The 19,906-nt window shown below is 43.7% G+C and overlaps 1 protein-coding gene across 2 annotated transcripts in view; it reads right to left on the minus strand.

The window, feature by feature from the left end:
• Window positions 1-19,906, minus strand: part of EEPD1 (endonuclease/exonuclease/phosphatase family domain containing 1) — a 164,206-nt gene that overhangs the window by 64,177 nt on the left and 80,123 nt on the right. The gene's annotated exons all lie outside the window — the stretch shown is intronic.

A 19,906-nucleotide genomic window follows, 5' to 3' on the forward strand; every position in this document is an offset into this window, starting at 1 on the left:
GCATTGCCATGGCGATCATGGGGTGCTGATGGGGTGAAAAAGGGAGCCCCTTTCCTCCATTATTCATCTAGATGAATTAGATGGGGCTTGACTTAGCCTGGCCAGCAAATTCATCAAAATTTATGCTACTCCCGACTGGGGTAACATTTCTGGCAGAGGCATAAGTCACTTGTATGATGCGTCTAACTCATTAATGGTGTGCACATCCTACTCCACTAGTGTCTTAATTAACAATGGTGTATAAAAGGCTAGTATTAATCAATCGGGTATACAATTATTGAATGATCTCTATTGTAAACTCCTAGTCCATGAACTTCACTCCATTCACTATCCTGTGCAGCAACTGATGGTTATCCTGTTTACAGAGTTGAATGTAAAAGTTGCCCGTTCAACATGACTCTTGACAGCGTACTAGCAGAATAATAAATTAACAAACAGGCATAAAGACATGATAATACTTGTAACACAAACAGAACACCCAAACATGAGGAAAACAAGGGTTAGGTGCGGATTAAACCAAACCATACTTAACCCTAACCCAAACCCTAAACCCTAACTAACCCTAACCCTGACCCTAACCCTGACCCTAACCCTGACCCTAAACCCCCTTAACTAACCCTAACTCTAACCCAAACCCCTAAATTCCATGGTTAACAAAAAAAAACGCATGTGCAAAAAAACGCATACATAAGCATGCCAATGCGCACATATGCGCACCCATAGACTTATAATGGGTGTCTTGCTGTAAAAAAACGCATTGCGCGCGCATGCGTTTTTTTGAGGCAAGTCGGACGCCCAAAAAATGCAACAGGATGCATTTTGTGCGCCCGAGCGCATACCGCAAAAAAACGCATGCGCGCAAAAACGCATACAAACGCGTGTGTATGCGCACATAAGCGCATCCCATGCAAAGTATAGGAAAAAAATACGCATGCGTTTTTTAGCGCTAAAATCCCGCGAAAAAAAACGCAAGTGTGAAACCAGCCTTACCACAACCTGAACGAGCCAAATAAATCCAGTCTAAGTTGTTTTCCAAGTTCCATGCAGTAATGCAATGTGTGTACTGTACAGCCCCAGAGCACATGAACGGCTCTGGATCATCTGCATACACTATAAACCATTGTTTACAATACATACGATTTTTTTAGGACTTTTTCCCAATAAAATTAGTTTTGCTGTAAATCAGTTTCCTTTCTTTTTTTCTACTATGAAACACATGAGCAGAGAATGCATGAGTCTCTGGGGATTGGTTTTCCAAGAATTACTGTCATACCAATAACAAGATATTACAGGCCTCCATACTAAACAAATGGAATATTTCCATGTTAGTGACATTACTCAATTCTATTTTTTGGATGAACTGTAAAGTTGTGAAATTGCTAAAGCCCTTAACTGAAAAATTTCTAGTGTTTCTCAGATGGTGTATAAATAAGAATGGTCCAGTGTCCAAGTAGCTTAGTTGGACATAGTGTTAGACTGAGACCATTGTACTAAGCCCCCAAAGGGAAACATCCAAATGTCAGCATTTCTTATGATAAAACTAGAATTGTGATCAAATGTTGTCTCAGTAGCTCTTCTGTAGCAAGATGCGACGTAACAGATGGGAGCAAACAAATGTTGCAGGGCTTGAATAATGTAACAGCGGCATCAGACAGTGATTTAGCATGGCTGGCATTAGAGGCATCAAAACTGGTGTTTTTCATGCAGGTCTTGATGAGGAGATGGTCTAGAGTCAGATGCTTCTGATTCATGGAGAGGAATGCCTCCACTTCACACACAGATTGGGGGACAATAGCAAGCCCTATTGTTTTCTATTATTCATTTTTAAATTTTGAACACGTCTGAGCCTTAAATTTTGTTTATTAGACAACTTTAAAATGTAACTGTTCTGTCCTCACTAAATGAAGCAGAGTTCAGGTAGCTTATACAGGCAGCTAAACTGCTATACCGGGGTCCAATAAGGAGACTGTAGGTTGAATCTGTGTTTTATTGAACGTGATGGTATATTGGTGCGGTGAAACTACAATACAAACATACATGCATAGAATCAATACTGGGTTCAGCAAGAATGCATATGACATGATACAATGTAAATCAACATCTGCACTAATAGCTGAGCAGGGGAGAACTAACTGAGCAGATTGATCTGAGACAGGAATTAGATACAGGAAGCATGTTTACATACCAGCGATGCTGTCACAAGGAGAGAAGAGAAATGAGATGCTTCCAGGATGCAGGCTGAGGGAAAATGGAGAACTGGAGGGAAAATGGGGGGCTGGACAAACCATAATCCTTTGCAAAGCTTACCAGGGTGCCTTACAAACTTCCCAGAATGCATTGTCAATGGAGGGAAAAAAGATTCAGGAAGTAAAATGCACAATAACAATGCAGTTATGACTCTGGTCACTAGGTGGAGCCAGAAACAATGAAAACATTAAATCTATGGAAGAAACTGAACATTCTGGATATTCACTAGTAATATTATCAGATAGACAATCAAGGATTATGAATTAAATGTCAGAGACAGAACAGTAACTGTGGTTTTATGAGAACTTGCAGCAGAATGTTTTTGTCTGACCCTTGCTCCTCCCCCACCCCTCCATAGACTCTTATATGCATCAACTGTCTTCTATCTCAACAATGTGAGAATATATAGTAATTAAAGAAAGATTTTACAGATTTTACTCAAGAGCAAAACATCAATCCAAGAGGAGAAAGAAACGGATTTGTCTAATAAGATATATTACATAGTTTATAGAATTACAGAATGTTAGAGTTGGAAGGGACCTGAAGAGTCATTATGTCCATTCCCCTGCTCAATGCAGGATTCACTAAACCTCACTCTCACAGTTTTTAGTAATATTTAGGCTGAATATTCTCCCTTTCAGTTTCATTCCATTACTTCTCGTGTTTCCATGTGCAAATAAGAATAAGGATGATCTCTCTACACTGTGACAGCCCTTCAGATATTTGTAGACTGCTATTAACCCCTTAACTTCCAATGACGGACACAGTCCATCATTGGACGTCTCCCCCGCTTTGATGAGGGCTCTGGCGGTGAGCCCGCATCAAAGCCGGGACCTGTCAGCTGTTTTGAACAGCTGACATGTGCCCGCAATAGGCGCAGGTGGATTTACAATCCACCTGCACCTACTGTATTAACTAGTTAAACGCCGCTGTGAAACACTGACAGCGGCATTTAACCGGCGCTTTGCGGACGGAAATGCACGCATCGCTGACCCCTGTGACGTGATCGGGGATCAGCGATGCATTGGCATAACAACCATAGATCTCCTGGAGCATCGCCTATATGTAGTAGAGCCGATTAAGTATGGGATGCTTCTAGCATCCCATGGAGGCTACTGAAGCATGGCAAAATTAAAAAAAAAAAGTTTTTTAAAAATATGAATAAAATAAAAAAATAAAAAAGTTCAAATCACCCTCCTTTCGCCCCAATCAAAATAAAATAATTAAAAAAAAAATCAAACATACACATATTAGGTATCGCTGCGTTCACAATCACCTGATCTATCAATAAAAAGGATTAGCCCAATCGCTAAAGGGCGTAGTGGTCAAAAAAATCAAAACGCCAGAATTACATTTTTTTGGTTGCTGTGACATTGCATTAAAATGCAATAACGAGCGATCAAAAGAATGTACCTGCACAAAAGTGGTATAATTAAAAACGTCAGCTCGGCACGCAAAAAATAAGCCCACACCCAACCCCAGATCAAGAAAAATGGAGACGCTACGGGTATCGGAAGATGGCACAATTTTTTTTTAAACAAACTTAGATAAAAAAGAACCTAGTGATGTTTGGTGTCTATGAACTCGTAACGACCTGGAAAATCATAATGGCTGGTCAGTTTTAGCATTTAATGAACCTAGCAAAAAAAGCCAAACAAAATACAAGTGTGGAATTGTACTTTTTTTGCAATTTCACCACACTTGGAAATTTTTCCCATTTTGTAGTACATGACATGGTAAAACCAATGTTGTCATTCAAAAGTACAACTCGTCCCACAAAAAATAAGCTCTCACATGGCCATATTGATGGAACAATAAAAAAGTTATGGCTCTGGGAAAAGGGGAGGGAAAAATGAAAATGCAAAACCAAAAATACTCCTGGTCGTTAAGGGGTTAAGTCTCCTCTTAGCCTTCTTTTTTTGCAAGCTAAACATTTCCAGATTCCTCATAGGACATACTTTGCAGTCCGCTCACCATCCTGGCAGCTTTTCTCTGAACTTGCTCCAGTTTTTCAATGTCTTTGTTGAAATGTGGTGCCACAGGTTAATTTCTACAGAGAAAATTGGATAATACCTCCACCAATTATAGTAAACAATAAAGTTTTGTTCTGTTTCAGGAGGGGCGGTAGAGAAGTAAGTGCAGCCCCAGCCTCCTGTGAAATCATTTTTGAGACTCCTCTCAAGCAAAACATTACTGGAAGTGGATTAAAAATAACACCTCCAGGGATTAGCAGGATAGGGAATTAGAAAAAGCCAATTAGAAAAAGTGATTAGGGTGTAAAAATATTTAAAAAGGACATTTTAGGTACCGGACCAACGCTTACAAAATTATATGAATGATTTGAATTAAGTAATTATCTCTGGATAACCAATCCTGGCATTCCTTTCACTCATTTTTTGTGCAGTTTATACATACGGTAGTTCTCTTTACCCCAAGGTCTTACACAGTATTTCCACTAGAATATACCTATATAACTCTTCAACCTTCAGGTTTTCTTGAATGTCGGTACACTTTGTTTAGCAATGGTAACTAGGTTCCTTGCTACTCTTACTTTATTCATAGATGTGTTATAACATTAGTTGAACCCAAGTTAACTTTTTATACCCCTGTAACATTTGCAAACTATGTAATTTTATATTGCCACTGTAAATACTTCTATTGCATCGTATTTATTGTAGCTAAAGGGTTATTTCCTTCACTTCAAACTATTCACCCTCGTACAACCTGAAGAAATGAGGCATAGAATACAGGATCCCGTCATCTGCATATATAAGTATTCAACCACTCAAGGTGCCTTTAGGAATAGTACTGTACTATGGAAGAGGACACGATTTCCTACATTTCTGTACACAGGTATTAGTTTGTGCTCCTCTCTGCGCAAAAAATCCAACCTCAATTGTCAACGTTAGCGTTAGCAGCTGGCAGACTAGGCATCCGCCTAGGGCCCCTGCTTCATCAGGGGCCCCTAGCCACTATGGGGACCGGCTGGCGCCAGCGTCCCCCACCCCTCCCGCACGCCACATTCAACTATATTGGCATCTGTGATGCCGATACAGTTGAAAGTAATGATGGAGGAGTGTCAGCTGACACTCCCTCTCCCATCATTCCTCTCTGACATTGCGGGTGTGCCATGACGTCACTTCATCAAGCACCCACTGTGTGCTGGGCAGCGCAGCCGTTGAGACCAGAGCAGAGCCTGGAGCAGCACAGGGAACGAGGAGAGGTGAGGATTGTGTGGTTTTTTTGTTTTTTTAAATATATATCACTGAGTGAGTATTGGACTGTGGGGGTCTGTATTATATTCTCTGGGGGGCTACATTATATTCTATGGGGGGCTGTATTATATTCTATATGAGAGGGTTACATTATACTCTTTGAGGGGGCTACATTATATTCTATGGGTAGGTGGGCTGTATTATATTCTATAGGGGCTACATCATATTCTATGGGGGGCTGTATTATATAGATGCACATTATCTGGGGTGGCTGGGGGCAGATTTTTTTAGCCAGGGAGGGGGCCAAAAATAATGGTCCCTCTCTAGGCTATTAATATCTGCTCTCACTCACTGGCTTTCCCTCTCTCGCAGAGAAATTATCGCGAGAACCCACGCAATTTTTTTCAATGAATTAACCCCTTATTTTAACACCTACATGTCCCAAATTTTACACACATACCCTATGGTGGGCACTGATCTGATTAAGGAAAGTGCCACTGACTGGGTGTCCCTCCCCTTACCCTTGTTTGGTTCAGGCATGGCAGCTGCCCTCCCATGATTTAGTAGGGTGGGGTTTAGGTATGGGGGAGCCAATTGGGATGAAGAAGGGGCTAGTACAGCCCCTTCCTGCGTATATAAAGTCCCTGGATGTTAACAGCCCTTCCTCTTCCTCCGTTCACTGCGGTCCTGGAAGTGCTTTTTTAGCACTGTCTGGCAGGAAGATGGCAGACCCTCTGATAGAGGCCCTGCGAGCTCGGGTTCTGCAGGAGGGTGAGCACTGGTTTCGGACATTGGTGGAGGGGATCAGCGCTCACCTGTCCTCGGCGGTTATGCCCCCTAGCGCAGGTCAAGCGGCGGTCGTCCCGGCCGCCGCCGCTGTGGCTCAGTGTGTGCAGCCGGTGGCGGGGGGGCAGGGAGGAGGCAGGCGGTCCGAGCGCCGAACCCGCCCTCCTCTGCGTCTTCGGGAGGCCTCACCGGTGCCTGCCGGGGTTCGTGGGCGGCACACGGTGAGGCGGAAGTCGCCGCCCCCTCACTTCCGATCTGGCGCCGATGGACGTGGGGCGGCAGCGGCATTACAGGACGCGGCGCCCCGGTCCCCAGCAGCAGCACGCAGCAGCGCAAGTGTGTGCGCGTCACGGGCGGCGTCTAAGGAGGCGGGTATAGGGAGGGAGGTGTGGGGTGAGCACAGCGTGGGGCTGCCGGTCACAGCGTCGGGGCCCATTATGGGGGGTAGGAATAGTACCTCCTCCGCCGGGTCGGCGGAGGAGGTGATTCGTGAACAGGCCACGGTTGCTTTAGGGGGGCTACAGGGACAAGCCACAGCTCTGCAGCAGCCGGGGTCAAGCCCTGCCCAGCCGCCCTTGATTACGCCCGTTAGTGCCGCAAGGGGTAGCTTAGATACAGGGGCAACTGGGGCTCCGTATAATGATGCCCAGTTTCCAGCGGCCCAGGCCCCGAACGTTAGGGATGCAGAAGGGGTTACAGTGGTTCATGCGGGGATAAGGGGTTCCCCAGGTAGGAGGAGGACAGGCGTAGGCACCGGAGATCCTCGTCCTCTTATTCGTCGTCCCCACATTCGCGGCGGGAGCGTCGCACATCTAGGAGGAGTAGGAAGAGGTCCCAGCGGTCGGGGCGCAGGGAACCTTCTCGTGGACGTCATCATCATCGGTCCTCGAGGCGTGGCTTCCCATCTTCGGTGACGGAGGTGTCAAGCACGTCTGCGAGTCCTGAGCATGACCGGGGCCCTCCTCCTAGTCATCGGGAGTCGAGGGCGCAGTCAAGGACTTCCAGCCTGGTCGAGACGACCGTGCCTCCCAGGGCTACAAGTCGCAGCTCGTTCAGCCAAGAGGTGTGTCCAGGAGCTGGAGTACCTCCATCGATGGGAGTCCCTCCTCCATCAGTGGACTCGGGTGAGTGTTCCCTTTTGGGACTGCAAAATGCGGATAATGCTGTGGTTCTTTTGGCTCTGAAGGCGTTGTTTGGGCAATTGCCCTTAACATCCGGTGTTGCGCAAGACAAAGCAAAAGTTGATACCGCGCCAGCGGGAGTGTATAAAGATACCATGTTTTGCGGGGTGAGTGCGCTTGGGTCGCACATAGACGAAGAAACTAAAGAAAAAATTTGGAATAATGGTTATATAGACATTTGGTCGCTAATTTCAGTGGATCAACATACGGTGGATAAAGAGAGGAGAATGTTTGAGAGATTTGTGGATAAAGGGCGCCAGAAGGTGGCGAAAACCATGAACAATTGGTTACAGGCTTTTGCAGTGCTGGGTTGCATTATGGGGCAGAAGCATCCGGGTCGTTGTTCGGAGCTTTTTATTTACCAAGATATGATTTACAACTCTTATAAGGCTCATGGTGGATCGGCATGGTGGCGGTATGATGAAGAATTCAGGAGGAGGTTGGCTCTCCATCCAGATATTGGTTGGGGGGTGAAAGCGACCGAGGTTTGGTTAAGGCTGATGATGACACAAAGGCAGTCTCCCTTTCCATCAGCGGCTGCTGGACAAAGTGCAACAGGCTCCAGTTCAGTGGTCGTGCGGAGACCCGGTGCCTGTTGGTTGTTCAATGAAGGGCACTGCAGATTCTACGGCCTTTGTAAGTTTAAGCATGAATGTTCGGCATGTGGCGGTTCCCATCCAGCATGTAAATGTTCGTGGCCAGCAGGAAAGTTGCCAGTTAAGCCGCAGCAAACTGATAGGAAGGACGCCGGTGAGCGTAGTCAAGATAGGACCGTGGTTAGACCGTTATCCTAATAAAGAAGCAGCAGGTCAGCTGCGTTTTGGTTTTTCTGAAGGTTTTTTCATTCCGTTCAGACTGCATAGATACAGTGGTTTCCCGGCGAATTTGAAATTAGCTCAGGAACATCCAGAGGTTCTCTTTGAGAAGATACAGAAGGAGGTTCGCCTTGGTAGGATGGCTGGCCCCTTTTCAATTCCGCCGTTTCAGGAGTTTAGAGTGTCGCCGTTAGGGGTTATTCCAAAGAAAGAGCCGAGTTCGTTTCGATTGATACACCATTTATCGCATCCGAAGGGGTGTTCCCTCAATGACGGGATTTCGCCTGAAGACGCGTCGGTGTCTTATGCATCGTTTGATCGGGCAGTAACGTTGATCAGAGCTGCGGGAGAAGGTGCTTGGTTGGCAAAATCGGATATTGATTCGGCGTTTCGTTTGCTGCCAGTGCACCCGGATTGTTTTCATCTGTTAGGTTGCCAAGTAGACGGCGAGTTTTACTATGACATGTGTCTCCCCATGGGATGTTCTATCTCTTGTTATTATTTTGAGCCTTTTAGTTCATTTCTGGAATGGGTAGTGAGATGGGAATCGGGGAGCAGGTCCGTTACCCACTACCTGGATGATTTTCTTTTCGTTGGTCCAAAGGATTCGGATTTATGTCACAGGTTGCTTGCGGCATTCACGTCAATTGCAGAGAGATTTGGTGTGCCGTTGTCCCAAGAGAAGACTGTTGGCCCGGTGCAAGTTTTATCGTTTTTAGGCATTGAAATTGATACAGTCGCAATGGTGTACCGTCTTCCCAGTGAGAAGGTTTAAAAATTGATGTCGATGATTGAAGGACTCATGTCAGTTAAAAAGGTTGCCCTCTTACAGATGCAATCGCTTTTGGGTCTCTTGGTTTTTGCCAGTAGAATCATGCCTGTGGGCAGGGTTTTTTCGCGTCGGCTGTCATTGGCTACTAAAGGTGCGTCTAGCCCCCATCACCGGGTGCGGGTTACTAGGACGATGAAGGCAGATTTGGAAGTGTGGCGGTCATTTTTGGAAACGTTTAAAGGTCATACCTGTTTCATGTTGCCTCGCCGCATGGCTCGCGATTTGGGTTTACGTTTCACAGGAGATACAGATACTGGCTTTCTGGCGGTTTTCGAGAACAGGACATGTAGGGAGCCGTGGCCGGATGTTTGGCGGAATTCGGAGTTATGTCGTGATGGGACATTGTGTGAGATTTTTGCGATTGTCGTATCAATTGAGCTTTGGGGTGAGTTACTCGGTAACCAGGAAATTCATCTGCAGACCGCTGATTTGCGTGTGGCCAGATGTATCAATCATATGTCGTCCAAGTCGCAGCCGGTATTGAGCCTGCTGCGCCGGTTGGCTTTATTGTGTCTGAGATTTAATATCTGGCTTCGAGCTCAAATGGTACAAGAAAGTGATCTTTGCATGTCTAATTTTTCCATTCACCCTGATTTACAGGTGCTATCAGGTACTTGCCCCAATGCTCTCCTGGAGGTTTTCCGATGTCCGCTACACCTGTGGGAGGTGGTCGCGAACAGCTGATGTCGCTGGTTCACTCGTCGGTGACCGCGTCTACGTGGCAAGCTTACGGTAAGGCGTGGATGGAATGGTGCTTATTGGCGGGTTCCAGGCCGATGCAAGTTTGTGGGGATGCTAGATTACAAGTTACAATAGAGTACTTATGCCATTTGAGGGAGAGGGGTTTGTCGGGGACATCAGTACAGCAGCGTTTGGCGGGCATCGCTTTTCATTTTCAATTATTAGGTTGGGTGGATGTGACGAAATCCTTTGTTATTCGGCAGGCTATTAAGGGGTGGAAGAGGATTCACCCTACTAGCGAGTGCCGGCGCCCTATCTCACTAGTATTACTGGGCCAACTGATAGATATTTCGCAAAAGGTCTGTAGTTTGAAGTTCGAAGCGACTCTCATATCTGCGGCTTTCAGTTTAGCATTTTTTGGCGCCTTAAGGGTTGGGGAATTGGTTCCGCAGGGAAAACACAGTTCAGAGGGTGGTTTACTAGTTGGGGATGTGGTTTTCTTGGATACAGCAGTGCGGGTACGCATAAGGAAGTCCAAAACTGATACATTGGGACGGGGTTCTTGGGTTTTGCTGAATGCCTCAGACTCCCCAACGTGCCCGGTCGCTTTGCTGACGGCATACTTGGTTATTAGATGCGGTGGTGAATTCTTCTTCACGCACGCAGATTCATCGCCATTGACTAGGTATCAATTTCAGGCTGTGTTCAACAAATACCAAATTTACACAAAGAAAAACGACCAAAAAGTCCCAGAAGGATAATATATTTTATTATGTCATTATAGAAAATAGTTAAAAACCATTACATAAAATTAAATAATACATATACTGAGCAAAAAAGGGGGTTACGCTACCCAGGTATAAAGCATAGAAATGTACAAAAAAATTGGGTAAACAATGAGTAAACAATTGGTGATTAAGCAAAATAGATAGTGATATATATAATAAATAATAAACAATATACAGTGCACAAACACCAAAAAAAATTAAAAACCATAAACACAAATGTAAGCCACTACCACAGTGAAAAGCTATAAATATCAAAATATCAAAATAGTGCGTCTGTGTGATAAGGCTAAAAAAAGACACAATATGTGTCACCGTAAATTAGGTGTCAAACTGACCAGGAAAGAAAAATTGTAGCAAAAATAAATAAGTAAAAAACATATATACAACCTCTCCTGGTCTCCTGGGGAAGCAACCCGGTCCCGACGCGCGTTTCGGCGCTAAGCCTTCATCAGTGCCTAAACTGTGGAAACCCCCCAGAAATGACCCCATTTTATAAACTAGACCCCCCAAGGAACTTATCTAGATGTGTAGCGAGCACTTTGAACCCCCAAGTGCTTCACAGAAGTTTATAGCGCCCGGACGTGAAAATAAAAAAATCATATTTTTTCCACAAACATGATCATTTAGTCCCCAATGTTTTTATTTTCCCAAGGGTAACGGTAGAGATTGGACCCCAAAAGTTGTTGTCCAATTTGTCCTGAGTACGCTAATACCCCATATGTGGGAGAAAACTACTGTATGGGCACACGTCGGGGCTTGGAAGGGAAGTAGTGACGTTTTGGAATGCAGACTTTGATGGAATGGTCTGTGGGTGTCATGTTACCTTTGGAGAGCCCCTGATGTGCCTAAACTGTGGAAACCCCCCAGAAGTGATCCCATTCTCTAAACTAGACCCCCCAAGGAACTTATCTAGATGTGTGGTGAGCACGTTGAACCCCAAGTGCTTCACAGAAGTTTATAACGTAGAGCCATAAAAATAAAAAAATCATATTTTTTTCCACAAAAATGATATTTTTGCCCCCAATTTTTTATTTTCCCAAGTGAAATTGTAGGCTGATACATCATATGTGGGGGGTAAACCACTGTTTGGGCGCATGGTGACCGGTCTGCAAACCCTGTCTTATGAGGAAAGGTTGCAGGATTTGGGATTGTTTAGTTTACAAAAGAGAAGACTGAGAGGAGACTTAATAGCTGTCTACAAATATCTAAAGGGCTGTCACATTGTAGAAGGATCAACTTTATTCTCATTTGCACAAGGAAAGACTAGAAGCAATGGGATGAAACTGAATGGGAGGAGACACAGATTAGATATTAGAAAAAACTTTTTGACAGAGTGATCAATGAGTGGAACAAGCTGCCACGAGAAGTGGTGAGTTTTCCTTCAATGGAAGTCTTCAAACAGAGGCTGGACAGACATCTGACTGGGATGATTTAGCGATTCCTGCTTTGAGCAGGGGGTTGGACCAGATGGCCCAGGAGGTCCCTTCCAACTCTACGATTCTATGATTCTATGGCACAGCTTGGAAGGGAAGGAGCACCGTTTGACTTTTTCAACGCAGAATTGGCTGGAATTGAGATCTGATGCCATGTTGCGTTTGGAGAGCACTTGATGTTCCCAAAGAGTGGAAACCCCCAATTCTAACACTGGCCCTAACTCTAACCCTAGCCCTAACTCTAACCCTAGCCCTAGGCCTAACCCTAATGGGAAAATGGAAATAAATACATTTTTTTTAATTTTATTATTTTTCCTTAACTAGGGGGTGATAAAGGGGGGTGTGATTTACTATTTTTAGTGGGTTTTTATGTTTGGCAGCTGTCATACGCTAAAAGACGCTTTTTATTGTAAAAATAATTTTTGCATCACCACATTTTGAGAGCCCTAATTTTTCCAGATTTTGACCCACCGAGTCATGTGAGGTCTTATTTTTTGCTCTGATTTTTGCACTGATTTTTGGGACGCAGAATGAACAAAAACCAGCATTTCTTGAATTTCTTTAGGGGGATGCGTTTACACCGTTTCGCGTGTGGTAAAATTGATAAAGCAGTTTTATTCTTCAGGTCAGTATGATTACGGCGATACCTCATTTATATCATATTTTAATGTTTTGGCGCTTTTATGCAATGAAAACAATTTTATCTAAAAAATAATTATTTTTGCATCGCTTTATTCTGCGAGCTATAACTTTTTTATTTTTTCACTGATGATGCTGTGTGGAAGCTCATTTTTTGCGGGACAAGATGACATTTTCAGCAGATGTTTATTTATATCCATCTTTTTGATCGCGTGTTATTGCACTTTTTGTTTGGCGGTATGATGATAAAGCATTGTTTTTTGCTTTGTTTTTTATTTTTTAAGGGTTTCACCAAAGGGGTTAACTAGTTTTATGGGGCGGGTCGTTACGGACGTGGCAATACTAAATATGTGTACTTTTACTGTTTTTTTTATTTCCAAAAAATGAATTTATAAGGGAATATTTTTTTTATTTATCATTTATTTAGCGATTTTTTTTATAAATTATTTTTATACTTTTTTTCACTTTATTTTATTGTCCCGGGGGGGGGGGACATCACTGTCATGTGACAGATTGCTGATCTGACAGCTTGAACAGCACTCTGTCAGATTAGCAATCTGACAGGCGCTGCTGCAGGCTTCCTCATGCCTGCTCTCCGCAGGCACTGAGTAAGCCGCCTCCCTGCAGGCCCTGAAGGCCCCCGCAGCCATCTTGGATCCGGGGGCCTGCAGGGAAGGAGGCCCCCAGAGCAGCGCAGCACATCACGCTGCGCTGGAGGTCTCAGGGAAGCACGGAGGGAGCCCCCTCCCTGCCGATGCTTCCCTAATCCTCCGGTACACTGTGATCATGTTTGATCGCAGTGTACCAGGGGTGAACTTGCTGGGGTGTCAGCTGTGATAATCAGCTGACACCTGGCTGCGATCAGCGGCGCCCCCCGCCGGGAGCGCCGCTGATCACTGAGACGTACTATCCCGTCCCCGGTCATAGGGGCCTGGGTACCTTGGACGGGATAGTACGTGTCATGTCAGAAAGGGGTTAAAGAAGCACTCTTAACATCAAAGTTTTTATCATCTTAATGTAATACAATCATCATATTATATAGCACTGTGTACTTACAATTGCTCATTTTGCTCTTCTACTCAGATAATTCTTCTCTTTTATCTGCTCTATGTAGAAACACAAAGTGTTTTGTCCGTGCAGAAATAATTCCTCTTTTCAACTACTGATCCAGCTTCTCCTCCTCCCTCCTGCCATTGACATTTGCAGTGATTATGACAACTCATACAGGGAGAATTGACTTCTTGTTTCTAGATTGATTGATTCTACATAGAGCTTAGAAGGATTCAGTTAGTCAGTAGTGATGAGCGAACATGCTCAGATTACGTCTTATTCAAGCATGCTCGAGTGTTATCCGAGTATCTAGGCGTGATCGCATATTATGTTCAAGTCCCCGTGGCTGCATGATTTGCGGTAGTTAGACAGCCTCAACACATGTGGGGATTGCATGTTTGTTATGCAATCGGATAACACCCAAGCGTGCTCGGATAAGATGTTATCCAAGTAGATTTGCTCACCACTACTAGTAGTCAGTTTTTAATCTCGTGATGTCATAGACCGAATGGAAAACAGAATTAGCTGGGTAGAAGGGAAAATGAGCAATTGTAAGTACACCGCGCTATAAAATATGATGATTGCAATATATTAAGAGGATAAAAACTTTCATGGAAGGAGTGATTTTTTAAGTAGCATCTGTCTACAAAATATATGTGTTCTTCATGAAATAACAGTTCTGGAACATTGGTAGTTACTAGTCGGATTTATGCCCTTATACACATTGACACTGTCCTACCAGTGCCAGAATATGTAGGGATGCACCACTTGTCACAAGGAAAATGGTAACACCAGGTCCCTACATAAAAAATATAACTATAATGTATATCCCTACGTATATTGGAGATGTAATTGCACTTTCCTTGCTATAAGATATCCTAACAATTCATTGAACTGGTCTAACATTAAGTTGCTATCTTTTTGATGCAAGAATTGTACTTTAGCAAATTAGACTTGAATTGTATTTCTACTTTGATTTTTCAAAAATGTCCTCTGCAAATCCCTTCCATGCCAGCAGTACTGATGTCAGGTCAGTGCAGCACATTGGACATTGATGGAAAAGTGGGGCAATCACCTAAGTCAACACAGCAGTAAACAAGACACAGTTTATAGAGGGGAGTATTTAGCTATTTCAGATATGAAGTAAATGAAGAAGACGACAAATGTTATGTTTCCGTAATATTTGCATGGCTGAGCACTCAGACAGATATCATAGGAAGCGCATAATCCTCTCCTATTCAGCAGGGCATTAAGAAGTGGCTTAATCCATTTTATCTATCCAGTAATACATTCCCTTCTAGGACACAGCTTGGCGCTGTGGCAAATGCAACACATTACTGTATATCAGTGCTAAACCAACACGAACAAGTGCTGAGAGAAGACCTCACTCATGTTACCTGATTCTAATGAACGTACAATGTTGAGAATATAACATTAAAATATTCGCACGTGTTTTCATTGCAAAATAAATACGAAGATAAGAAAAATGTATATATTGTATATACACCACTCTGCTAGGACAATAAAACGGTGGACAGATAAAGAGGATAAAATGATCTTATGCCAATGGCATATTGTCATGGGCTGTATATTGGAGCCAAGAATAATGGGTAAGGTGAGTGTTAGGCGTCGGGTTCCTGTCGCTGCACAGCGGGAATCCCGAGCCTTGCATTCGGCAGTCTCCCATTCCTCTCCGGCCGCAGAGGAGGCTGCTCAGACCAGCTCTGTGGGTTTGGATGCTGCTGCCACCTCTGGTCCAGCTATAGCAACGCATGATGGTTAGCAGCGAGCTACTCCTGGGTCTAAGTCCTCCTTTCAGTCCACTGAGCATGCCCGTGGGACGATCTCTCATTGGAGATCGGAGGTCACATGCTCAGGTCCTTCTCCAGCATGGATTGGACCATCAGGAAGGTCCCGGAAGGACGCTGCTATAAAAGGGTCGCATGGCCATTTGGCCATGCGCTAGTATAGACTGTATTACCAGACTATGAGGCGTGAGTGTTGTATGCATGTATGAATGTCTCTGGTGAATGACTCATTAAGAAACCCCTACCCTTGTTATGCATGTGTTGTGCAGCCTAGCCTGTTAAGCGCCCAGGCTTAGGTGTAGGTAGAGACAGAGTCTGAGACTGGCATCAGTGTCCACCGGTGGCTCTGCACGCCACGGTGCACGTGCTCAACACTCCACCATAGTCAGCGTCTATAGTGGCATCCGCAGGTGCGACACCTCGCGCTCAGAAGGTCTAGAGGGACTCTGATCCCGTGTCCTTGGGGCAGAGTTCTGTGATCGCATTCTGTGCGCTCCATTACCGAGCTCTGTGAGCTAAACAGGCTCCGGCTTTTATGTTCCGTGGTAGTGCGGCTCTGTGAGGTAACAGAGTTTGCCCTGTTCACACTGGGTGACGTTAACCCACGTGTGACCTTTTGTATACTGATTTAAACTCCCGCCATTACTAAGCAGCAGTTTACCACCCCTGCACGGTGGAGCCCGGGCTGCGAACGCACCTTACTATTATTTTATTACTTGGTGTGTTCCGCCAGCCCTAACAGTGAGGATCTAAGTGACCTTGTCAAAGTGCAAACTGCATCAATAAAACATATTTGGAGAGAGTACATGTTCAAAGGGTTCTATCAAATTTGAATCTTATCCTCTATCCAGTGGATGTGAGACAACTTCCAGATTGCTGGGGGTCTGACCACTGGGACAACGGCTGATCTCAAAAACCAGGGATCTGAAGAGCCTCGTTGGAATGGAGCCGTGGTTTATCATGCTCCACTCCATTCATTCTTAATGGGAATGTCGAAGACAAACAAAATGCAGCATTCAGCTATATCTGGCGGTCTCATAGGGAATGATTGTAGCGGAAGTGGGCAAGATCAACCACGGCTCCATTCACACAGGATGAAAAGCCATGGATCTCGGAATCAGTGGGGCTACCAGCTGTCACACCCCTAGAGATTGAAAGTTATCTCCTATCCTTCGGAAACTTGGTACAACCCCGTTAAGATGAATGCCAATACAAATTCAATAGCTGTTCCCTTTAATGCTATTTCCTTTTATCTCAACGACCATCCAAAGTCATTTTTAGGGGACAAATTAGTTACTTTATCCTTTACATATTTCATTATTCAACTACACTTCCCACCATATACAGTATTGCTACAAAACAAACAAAGAAAACGTTATAACCCTAAATGAATTACGACGTACAATACAAAATAATATTGTGGTACCGTGTTAGCCAGAAAAATAGATGTAAATACTTATGTCCCCCCCAAAAAATTGAGAAAAGTATTCAAGCAGTGATACCTTTATTGGCTTTATTTCTCTGGTTAGCCAATAAAGGTATCACTGCTTGAATACTTTTCTCAATTTTTTGGGGGGGACATAAGTATTTAACCCTAAATGAAAAATTAGAGGAATCCAGACATCATAACATATTACTGATTGTAAATAAACATTTTCTAACCAATATTAAATTTAATGAGTCAGGGTCGTGAAAATAATACTAACTAAAAAATAATAATAAATGATACGTGGCTCCCAGACCGCCACTGCTCCACTGTACTCAGTGCTGCATTTCTGTCCAGACCGAGAGGTAATAAGCATAAATTTTTTTTCATCTCCCTGTACCCATTAACAAAAGTGTCCAGCAGTGGTCAACCTCTTTACATAAAGTAATAAAGTAACCAGTAAAGACTCTCAAGAGGACCAGGTGATGGAGAAATGAGGCCAATGGAAGCTCATATAGCTAGAAATGGTAATTATCAGACAGCTACTTTCTGTCTCACAAACACAAACAGATAGACTTAGGCCTCTTTCACACTTCCGTTTTTGACCATCAGTCAAAATCCGCCAGGTTTTGAAAAAAACGGATCGGCCATTTTTTTTTGCGGATCCGTTTTTTTCCCCATTGAGTTGCATTACTGGCGGATCTTGACGGATGGCCATCCGTTGGATCCGTTTTTGTGAGGATCCGCCAAAATTTTTTCATCCGCCGGCATGCCTGGACGGACCTTGCAACGTTTTTTTGTTGTTGGATCCGCATTTTCCATTGCGCATCCCTAGAGAAAGGAAGTCAGGGAGAAAATTAACCCTGAAATCCTTTCTGGCGGACGAAAAAAAAACCTCTCTCCCCCCGGCCAGTGGTTCCTTTAAAATTCTTCATTCTGCGGATCCGTCAAAATAAGGATCCTGTACCATCCGTAAGGATCCTGTACCATCCGTTCACATCAGTTTGGAACGGATCCGCTTTTCCGCCTGTTTGGCGGATTTTAACTGAAACAAAAAACTGAAGTGTAAAAGAGGCCTTAAAAGAACCGCATAAATAAGTCCTGGACACCCCAAAAGAGTTTTATTTATGGTCAGATCTAGATTTTGTAGCAATGATTGTAACAGTATGCAAGCATTTAGATAACATTGTTGCTACAGAACAGCAAAGATGAAGAAATTGCTTAAAAAAAAGAAAATTGCAACTTCACTGTTGTATTCGGCAAGAAACTAATTATGCATGTTTTCTTATCTTTATATATGCATATTGATATGTATGTTGGATTTTGGAGTTCTTTATTTTGATGTTAATTTAGCTTCAGCTTAATAGGTCATTTAGTGGTCAGAACATAATTAATAAAGGAAATCGTCTTATTGCTTTTTATTCCTAGTCACGTGGAAGTGCTTACGAAACAATGGTTGCATTTGTCAGTTAAGATGCAGGAAATCTTAGAAAATCCATGATCAAAGTAAATCCAAAGTATAGCTGAAATGGTTCAAGCTCTTAATGCTATCGATTAGAACCGCTATAGGCAGAGAGCGACACAATTTAGAAAATAAACGTAATCTCAGCAGCCTGGCTACAACTATTGTTATTTCCAATAGTAACAGATGATCTACAGTCAGAAAATTAACATTTTGCAACATCTTTTGTAACATCATCATGACTACTTAGCCAGCATCCAATATACCTATTACCTGATATGTTGGAGAAAAATTCTCTTGCTACTGGAAACCATCACCACACAGATGTTTACACGTATTTTCCTCTCAAGGTGGTTTTCCATGTATACTTTTCTTGTGCTGATGCGTTTCCACTAGGTTTGAGGTGCACACCCTGCAGTTCAGTTGCCGCATTCAACCTTCAGTGCCATTTGGTGCAACTCCCAACCATATGGATACAAAAATGCTTGTCTGATGGGTTAACTATATGGCTGCAGCTAAGGTTTTATGGTCTCACACACACTCACATCATGGGCAAGTAGTTGAGGAGCAAGGACTGGCAAGTACTAATCTGCACTGTGTAGACATCTCTGGATGCCTCATACATTGAGAGATTGGGGTCACCCATTTAGCAGATCAGAAAGGAGTATGGGAATTGGACATTCAAGTTTATGGGAGTTGTAGAAAGCAATGAACATGCATAAATTCTTCCTCAATCGTCAGGGTTCACATCACATTTGACTCTGTTACATCCGAACCCCAGTAAAACAGAATTTGGCTGTATAGCGCACTGGAGGGGCCATTAACTATAATGATGCAGATGGAGTCACCTAGAGGAAGCACGTCAGTATAAAATAATTGTACAAACATATCAATCTTCAAATACTAATTCAGTCTAGATTTGGCAAATATTAAAAATATTCTACATACAGTATATATTTTGAAATAACATTGCACCATACACTCTGTTTCAGATTTTGCACAAGTCATCAACGGGTTAATCTCCACGAAGTGAAAAAGTAACAAGAGTAGTGGAGTAGATAAGACAAGATTCCGACTCAAAATCCTTCATAAATGGCCATTAGTAATACATTTAGAAATGGATCATAATTAATAAAAAAAAACAAAATTGTCATGATCTCAGTGCGGGTTTGACTCGCACACGTGGGGTTAATGTCTGGAACCAGTTCTGATGACTGGCATTTCTGGGGTTAAAGGTTGTGATCCCGGTGCAGGCTTACCTGCACACCTGGGGCTATGATTGTGGCCTCTCCCTGGTTCTGGGGGAGGCTTCTTATAGCCTCAGGACACTCCCATCCCTGTCAGTTATACTTTCGCCCTTGGCATTGTGTGGTGACCCCTGAGTGTGTTTGTGCTGTGTTCTGGTTACTTGATTCTCTGTGTATGACTCGGTCTGTTCCCTGGATATCACTTTGGATTCTGCCTGGTACCTCCTATGTCTGTTTGGTTTTGATCTCTGCTTGGCCCTGATTATCCGCTCTGTCTCCTCCCTGGTACTGTACTG

This window comes from Dendrobates tinctorius, unplaced genomic scaffold, assembly GCF_039654945.1.
Source record: "Dendrobates tinctorius isolate UK_male_01 unplaced genomic scaffold, ASM3965494v1 ptg000162l, whole genome shotgun sequence".
Lineage (NCBI taxonomy): Eukaryota > Metazoa > Chordata > Amphibia > Anura > Dendrobatidae > Dendrobates > Dendrobates tinctorius.